This window comes from Melanaphis sacchari, unplaced genomic scaffold, assembly GCF_002803265.2.
Source record: "Melanaphis sacchari strain LSU unplaced genomic scaffold, SCAv2.0 Contig2011_pilon_pilon, whole genome shotgun sequence".
NCBI lineage: Eukaryota > Metazoa > Arthropoda > Insecta > Hemiptera > Aphididae > Melanaphis > Melanaphis sacchari.
The window spans coordinates 1-9,875 of NW_020270982.1; the positions used below are offsets into that span (position 1 = coordinate 1).

General features: G+C 22.5%; 1 pseudogene; it reads right to left on the reverse strand.

The window, feature by feature from the left end:
• Nucleotides 1–445: 445 nt before the first annotated feature.
• On the reverse strand, nucleotides 446–7,415 carry LOC112593365 (annotated as a pseudogene).
• Nucleotides 7,416–9,875: the final 2,460 nt, after the last annotated feature.

The following is a 9,875-nucleotide window of genomic DNA, read 5'->3' on the forward strand; positions in this document are numbered from 1 at the left end:
CTTGTTGTGTACTTCCAGTTACGTATTGCTAGATTTACCTAATATAGAATAGAGTTACCTTCAAATAACCTTCATCTTTAGAATCTTGAAATTAATATCGTGCGATTATGTCGATTGAGTGACAGATGACACAGTGTTCATCGGAATAATTCATAATACACTCCTAGATGTGTCGAACATAAACCTCATATTCCCTATTTGAAATTTGGTTTAATCAATAACTTACAATTTTCTTAAAATGAAAATCTAATATGAGGTAAAGGAAATTAGTGTTCAGTGTAAAAACACATTAACTATCAAAGATCACTAAGCACATTTTTAGAGATTATTATTCTTTATTAGATTTAATATGTATCAATATTTAGATTGATATAAATAATATTGATAGCACTATCTGTAACTACTAAATATTAATAAGATTTAACGTATTTTCTCTATTTCTCACTTGTTGTATTGGCAATTTCTTCGTTGTAAACAATTGTTGGAAAAAAGAACTGTTTTCTTTGAACGTGGTCTTGATTCGTCATTAAAGTCTACTGAATAAATTCAAATTTCTTCCTATAACGTAATATAATACCTACATACCATGACTATTTATAGTATAAGTATTATTTATGTGAAATTTACTAAATTATAAAGAAAATTATATATTTAAATGTAAATATTACCAATAACCAAATGCGAATTCAATGTATGTCAATAAATGACCAAACGCAGTATCAAACACATTTGTTTCATCAAACTTCGAGTAAGCTTATTCAAAATTCCCTAATATAAAAACATCATTTATATTATCAGTTTATAAGTTATAATATGGTCATTCAATAAGGTATTTAGGTAATGTTCTTATACGCGATTTTAAATATTTATCAAAATATTAGTTTAGTATTACTCATAAGATGAAGTTAGAATATAAATCATATTCAATTTATTACATTCAACTTACAGTATGGTAAGCGATTTTTTTGTCACTTTCATCAATGCCATCTTCCTCAGCAATTCCGTTTTCTCCGATAAATATTTTTGGATTATTCATTTTTTCATTAATCCATTTTAAGCAATTTAAAATCCTCAAAAACCTTAAATCACATGAATTTATTTTAATGATCAATATGTGTATGAATTTTAAAATAGAAAAATATGATAATTTTACTTCAGTCTGTGTGGTGTCATAATTCCATGAATATCCTCGATCTCTTCTTTTAAGATTAAGTTCAGCGGCCAATTCTTCTTCAGTCATTGGTCGTACTTTTACGCTACTATAATAGTTGAATAAAATAAAATCGTATGACCCTGTAATTATAGTTTGGATAATTTAGTGTCGTATTTAAAACTCTTTAATACGATTTCAATGTTTAACATAGTATTTATTTATTTTTCCTCATTATGTCGATAAGAAGAGTTAATAAGGTTTAATAAAAATGTTTGGTCTACATTTTTTTTGTACATTGAATTCGTTTTAGTTCAAATTCCTTGAAAATAATGTATGATATAATCAAAATTTGTGTAAGGAGAAAGAAGAATTGTAATTGACTATATTGAATGGATTTCTAGTGATTACTAGTGATGAAATCTATTTGAACGCTTTTTCAAAGTATTTAGCGATTTCTATTTTATATAATAATGATGATCAATTTAAAGAGGTGAAATCTATTTCATAAGTCGATAACTATATAATATAAGGACTTAAAAATATATGTTATCTCTGTATTTTACTGTATTTTTAATGAAAATATTATTTGGATACCTTTGATTATTTTTTGTTCTTCCTCGGAAAATTGTTTTACTCGTTCGACGCGTATTTTTTCTCGTTTATTAGTTTTTTTGATTGATTCTAAAAATTCATCCGGGTATTTTCCCGTGGATAATACATGTGTTATCAATCCAAACTAAAAAAAAATTCATGTAAGAATATAAAATGTATAATGAATGACATTTTAACGAATAATTACTGTAGACATTCGTGCCCTTTCGGCAGATTTTTGATGTTCTGAATTATTTGGATCTTTTGGATAGAACCATACTCCTTCTATGGCTAAACTTATTTGTCCTAACCAAAATCATAAATAAACTATCTTAATTTAATTTAAATTTACGGCTGTAGCCCATAAGCGCAAAATATTACCCAAACATAACCCAAAAGCGCAAAAATAAATGTTCTATAAGCACAAAAAAAAAAAAAAAATAATAATACCTTTTTAAGAAACCATAAGCGCAAAAAAAATTTTACAAATATTAAGTATATTTTATGAGTTAGAAGTAAGTTTATACTGTATGTATTATATAGTTATCTTTAATGTTTATTAACCTTCACCGTAATTCGTTACGATAAAATATGATAAAATAATACTAAATTTCAACTGTACTCGATCACTGTTGATGTATTTTTGAATTATAAAAATACTATATACTTAATTAAAATTAATAATTAATAATTTTAAAATGATTCTCATAATGTAACGTCTACAATATTCATTTTGGAGCTTTTATTCTATTAGGTACTAAGTTATAAAAACGCAAAATAATTTTGAGTTTTTGGTCTATCGAAAAAAATAGACAGTTGCTTTTGGGTTTCACCGAAATTAACTTAACAATTAAAAGTAATATATAATAAAGTGGTAATAAATAACTACATTGATTAAAAATAAATGTACACATTTGTATATAATAGTTTACCTTTTTGTTTATCTCTGAATTCTTTATTGTATAATTGATTAACCATACCATGTACAATAATACAATGATGTAATGCTTGATAATCTGAGTATCCACTAAATATTAGTTCTTGGTAACCAGGAGCAAAATGCTCAGATCCATATCCTTCAGTCGCCAAATGAATGTCTGATACTGTTGTCCAATATTTTACCTAATAGTACATATTTAATTATTCAAACTTTAATAATTCGTGACAATACAATACAACCATATATAGGTAGTATATGTGTATGATTATAATTTACGTATGCACTTACTCTGTCTCCAAAATTCTCAAAACAGATTCTTGTGTAATTTATATAAAATATATAACTAGCCGAATTTGTTAATCCTCCAAGTTTATTGAAAATTTCTCCCATATCATAGTGGTACAACGTCACCTAAATCAAGATTTCAAAGCGCTTTAATATTGTTTAGTTAATGCCGGTACATATAATATATAGATTGCTTAGAAGAATTATATTTATTTTTTAATCTTGTGTATGTAAACTATACGATAATTTCATAATATTATAAATTTGTATAAGTACCATTGGTATGATTCCATTTTCGATTAATTTGTCAATTAGATTATTATAATAAGCTATTCCGGCATTTCCTAGTAAATGGTCATGAGCCATTGGAATAATTCTAGTCGGGCTTATTGAAAAACGATAAACTTGAACCTAGAATAAAATTTTAATACTTACATAATTATTCATTACAAATTTTAATTAATATTGAAAATTGGAACTATTCAATGTTTAATCAGAAACTAACACCCAATTCCTTAAGTAGTTTGACATCTATATCTGTTTTATGGTACGTATCTGCAGCTATATCTCCGTTGAATTGAAAATGCGTACCATCGCTAATTGCAGATGACGGAAATTCATATACTCCCATTCCCTTATATATATCAGCTAATCTAGGTTTGATGCCTTTCTGTATGTGTTTTTCGATTACCGACTTCGGTAAGTCTAAGAAGTATCTAAACGATTTGTTTGCTTCATTGGAATGAAAATAATGATCCCAGATTGATTCCGCTTTATCTGAGATACAAAATGTTTTATTGATCTTGTAAAAACAATATTAACGATAAAAAAAAAAAAATAAAGAACCAATATATTCAATTACACAAAATACGAGTGACAATTTTGATAGTAGAAATATTAAGTGTTTATCAAAATTCAAATATAATATATCTTTATTCATGATAAATTATAAAATTAAAAACATTTCATAAAAATACTTCAAGTCATACCAGATGTTATGAAGTACTCAATTAAAGCTCTCTTAAATCATTAGTTTTATAATATTACAAAACTAATGATTATACCAAAATAGTTTTTTTAAATAACACGTAATTGCATTGAAAATATTTTAAAAACTAGTTATTGATAAAACTTAAAATGGCTTTGTAATTTACAATAGGCAGGTATTTTTTAAAGTTATTTTATTTTATAATTAATACTGTAGGTATAATACGTAAACTGTTTTCGTTATTAATAACCATTTAATATTATATACAATAATACACTGATTATTCATAAATACTATTTATTTGTCTATAATCGCAAGTATATTTAAGTATTTTATGATAGTTCATATTATTGATGTGTTATTTACTTAAACAAAATGTATTATGTATAGTAAATTTTAGTGTACGGTCTACTGTAGTGTATAGTGTACTATACGCAATATGCTATACATAGTTTCTTCCTATGTTTGTTCTTGCATGTACCTACTCATCAGCTTACTATGTATATATGTAGGTACTCTTTACTACCAACTTACTTTGCGTAAGTTCCGCTACATAAGTTTACAAGGTATTAATATTTAATAGGACTTAATAATTTAATTTCAAAAATATTTGCATTAATTAGCTCTGTATTGGATTTTTGAGAAACACAAAAACAAATATTTACATTTTTTATATTATTTTTAAGTTATGAAAGTAAAATCAAAAAAAATAATTTAAATCATTATAAGTGTTATGAAGTATTCAAGTAAAACTCTCTTATATCATTAGTTTTTTAATACTACAAAATCAATTTTTTTACTGAAATAGTTTTTTATTAATGTTAAGTACTCGTAGTTTAATTGAAAATATTTTAAAAATCAGTTATTGATGAAACTCAAAATGGTGATGAAGTTTACAGCATGCAAGTATTTTATCATTATAATTCACTATAATTATATATTTATAATTAATACCGTAGGTAATATATACCTAATTATATTCTATGTTTATTTATATTTGAATAAACGCCTGGTAGATTCAAGTACAGTTTTATAAAATAATTTACGGAATGTCATATAACAATAATAGGTTTAATATTGATTATAATATCATATCAAATTATTCATTCATCATATTAATTATTTATCGTATTCAGATAAATATCATCGACCTATTCATATTTATTTTATCATGATTAAAGTATTTATGATCTGTATAAATTAGTATTATTATTAGATAATGAAATTGAAATTTTAAATTTAGAAGTAACTATGATTTATGAGTTATTGATTTATCATAGATTATTATAAAAATCTAATAAACCAGATAACATATTTTTATTATTGTTAAAACAACCATGTTTATAGATATAAAGTGATATCACTTGATATTGTTGTAAATTAACTTAATGAATTACATTTTTAATGTTTAATAAATATCTAAAAAATGTTTAGCTTGAATTTAATAATAATTGCGGACGTAATTCGAATATCGCGATTTATATTTTCATATTTTGGGATGCAATTCGCATGCAGCCTAATAAATAATATGTACCTATGATTAAATCAATTTTTAACGATGTATTACAAATAATATTTATGTTTCAAATGAAAGTTATCAATTTAATACTTTAAAGAATCATATATACAATTGTTAACTATTTTTTAAATAATTTAATATTACATTTTACACAATTACCCGTAATGGGTAAAATTAAATGGCTTATATATTTTGGTTTTTTTACCATTGAATAGAAAAATATAAAAAAAAAAAAAATTGATTGGTATTTATTATAAATTTAAAACATGGAATATAATTGATAATTTATCAATGAGGATAGGAATCATAGGTCAATTTAACGTATTTAAATTTATGAACTTATAAACTGTAATAATTGTTTGAACATAAAAGTATTTATTTGAAACAATTGATAAAAAAGTTTGAATTATCAAAATAATCTATTTCAAGCTCATTACTCGTGCTCTAAGTGTTTAAACTTTAAATTTATAACTTTTTTAATTTTTGTCAATTATGTTAAAATACCATCATTAATTAACCGAATCTATTTATAACAATTAAAACTATCTTTACAAATGATTCCATTCTTACAACTATTTTATAATCTTTATAGTAATAGACAAACAAATAAAAAGTTCTTATAATTTTTGTATTTTCCATTTTTATGATAAATAGAAGAAAACATCATCTAAATTCAAATCAACTTTATTTCTTTAATAGATTTTTAAAAGTTCAATCAATTTTTCGTAGTTATAGAAAAAATCCGCGTACTGTTATGGAAGAGGTAAATTAAATCCTTTAACCCATAGGATTTTTATACAGAGAAAGACTAAATATATTTCAAGATAATATTATCCTTCAGTATGGGATATAATTTGACTGAAACTGAAAGCTAACGTTATATAATATTAGCACTCTCCACCTTCTTTACAAAAAATAAAAATAAAAATTATTTTGCTGGTATGAAAAACATAAATTTTAAGATAACTGTTTCAAAAAACGTGTACAAATACTGCTTTAATTATTTTGAGAGTTATTTATACTACTTTCAAGTAGATAAAAAATATTTAAAAATTTGACAGTTTATACAATAGAATATCACTCTCTACGAAAACTAATTAGACTTGTTAAGTTTAATATTGATGTTCAAAATTCACTAGAAAATGAGTTAGATAAATTTAACGAATAATTAAGCTATCGTTGGTATGAATTTGAAACTAGTACAGAAATAAAAATGTATTGCATTTTGAATTAAAACTCAAAGTTAATAAAATTTAATGTTTACCAATACTAATACAATATTATAAGTACTCATATTTAATATAAGAACTGTAAACTAGGATAAAGACTAATGAATATATTATTATATAAATACATATCAAGATAATATAACTAATATTTAGATAGGTATCTATATATTTTTACTGCCAAAATATATCATTATTATAAAGGTGAAAACAATGAACTCTTCAAATGAAAATATTTGTATACTATATTTAATTAATTACATTTTCTTAGAATTTTCATCTTTTTAATCAAAATCGATAATATTATTTTATAACAAATATATATTTATATAAACAAGAAAATTTGGAAAGCTTTTTACAAAGTAAATTATAATATTCAAACTTAGATATATTATCATTTTAGTATAATAGGACATAAAATGAGAGAATCGTAAATGAGAAACTTACCTTCATCCCAAGCTCCTTCTACTTGGTAAGAACCAGTCGCTGTCCCAAGAAGAAAATTGTCAGGAAATTGTTTTGTTGAGACGAAACTGTTAGCTAAATTTTTTTGTTGAAATAAATATATTAAATATTTTATTTATGAAAATAATTAAAAAAAAATCTTACCTTTTGATTTTTCATTTGCCATTTTTAGCAGAAGAGATGAAGAATATGTTTAATAAGTATGTGAATTTATATTATGGAACTCAGAACACTTGAATAGATGAACGTTGAAGAATATTCTAATACTTTAAAAAAGGCATATTTATATAATATAAATAAATTAAAATATGCCTATTCATTATTTTTCTTGATTATGAAATTGATAAAAGTCTGAAATACTAACTGTCGAAAAAATTTTTAATGATGATTTATACACTCATTATTTGCTTTTCAGAAAAAATCAGTTAAATTTATTGTTAGTTATCTAGATTTTATTTTAGTACTATAAATCAATATTATATAATTAGAAGTATTCGGGTATATTATAAACACACTGAAGTTAAAATATTATAATTAATATTTAATTAGATGATCAAAATTAGGTCATACAAAAATTACCAAAATACATAGTTACGTAAATAAGAATAATATTAATTTTAACTGTAGAAAGGTAAATTTAATGAAATTAGGAGTTATGTAAAGTTAAATAATATTTAGGTATGATGTTATATTATAAATATTTTAAGATTTGTATGTATTATTTATTCGTTAAATATAGGTTTACAAGTATATTAACCTAATAATGAGAAAACAAGCTGTATTAACTTGATATTCTTGTGGGTTTGAGTCATGACGTTTTTAAACATAATATAATTTTTTTCATTTGTGTTTAAATAATAAATAATAATTAATTATTTATTTTCTATTAAATAGCAAAAACAATACGCATTTAATTTATTTTACTAGTTCATATTTACAACTGCATTTATATCTGTTGATTTTAATTAGAATATTAATTTAAATTAGATTAGTTTATTAATAATAAATGTGTTATCATTATTAGAATATTTTATCGTCAATGCAAGTTAAAATATATATATGTACAATTAATACAAAAATAACTAAATTCTCCACGATATAATTACTATTAATTAAAATAAATTCATGTTTAATATTATTAATACAATCAATGATATTATAATATATTTTAATTTTTAAAATAATATTACATTGATATACATTATTAAGAAATTTTAAATTCTGATCAGAACAATAAATATATTTATTTTGTATTGATATATGTTTATATATTTTTTTTTTTTTATAAATCAAAAACAGATTTGTTATACATGTATATTTAAAAAAAATGACTTATACATTATTAAGCTATTTTAGAATATTTAAAACTTTTTCTTTCTTCTTAAAATATTGATATTAAAAATGTTCGTTTGATGCTAATTATTGAAAATTTAACACCAAAAATCTCAAAAATCTTTCATTCTGGAACCCAAAAATAAATAATTACAATTCTTTAATGGATAATAAGTTATATATTTTAATTACAAATACTAATTTTAGTTATTTTGTTTAATAATAACTATTAAGTTATATAACACGCGGGAGTTTGAAATGTTTACAAATATGCGCAATGCTACACTAACATTTTTAAATCGTTTTTACTAGTGTTATGATTTTGTCTATTTAATCACGAATCTATTCATATAGTTTAACTTTAAGTTTCTCTTGGATTCTAAAATATGTAATATGAATATATACTATTTTAATAATTAAATAATATTTATTTATTAAAATAATGCAATGATTTTGGAAAAAAATAATTCAAGATACCTTTTAATTAATAATAAAAAAAAGTTACATAAGTATCAAAATAAATCTATTTTGAATTCTCAGTAATTTAATCTATCTGACAGTTTTTCTCATTCATGTGATGATTTATCCTTGGATTAAAATTTAATAGATAAGCTAAAGTGTGTATGATGACGATATAAACTCATCATATTTATTTTATACTGTACAAAAAGTGGTTACAAACCTTCCCGTTTTTTAAATATGATATTATTTTTACTGACTTACCATGTAACTTTAGTATTGCATAGAATTCAGTGGTTCCTAACCTAGGTCTCGAGGCTCACAAGTGGGCTGTGAGTAGCGTGATACTGGATAACGAACTATATAATTTTTTTAATTACTCTCCCTTAATCTATTCCATTGCTAAAAAAAGTATGTATAAAAAGTTTCAGATAAATTGATTAAATTTAACCCGTGCCATAAAATCTCTAAAATTTAAAAAAAAGTTAATAACAAAAATTTTCAGTTTTTTTTTAACATTACCAATCATAACTCTAGAAATACAAATCCTGCATTACAATTTCAGCAACATTAGTTATAAGAAATTAAATTTTTAATAATTTTTTAATCATATATTTTATTTTTAAATATTAAATTTTTATGTGTATTCGATTATAAGTATAAAATCAGCACATATTTTATAGATTTCGTAATTAAAATAATGATAAAAAAAATAATAATTTAATTTAATTATAGATAATAAATAACTAATTTTGGGTTATAAATAATTACATGAAATACGTTTTAAAATATAATAATACAACTCAATTTATAATGATGTAACAAGCGTTTCTTTTTTGTGGTCATGGAATTTTTTTGCGGTAGTCGCTAAGAACTTGTAATAAATACTGTTTTTGTAATTCATTCTTAGTAATTTT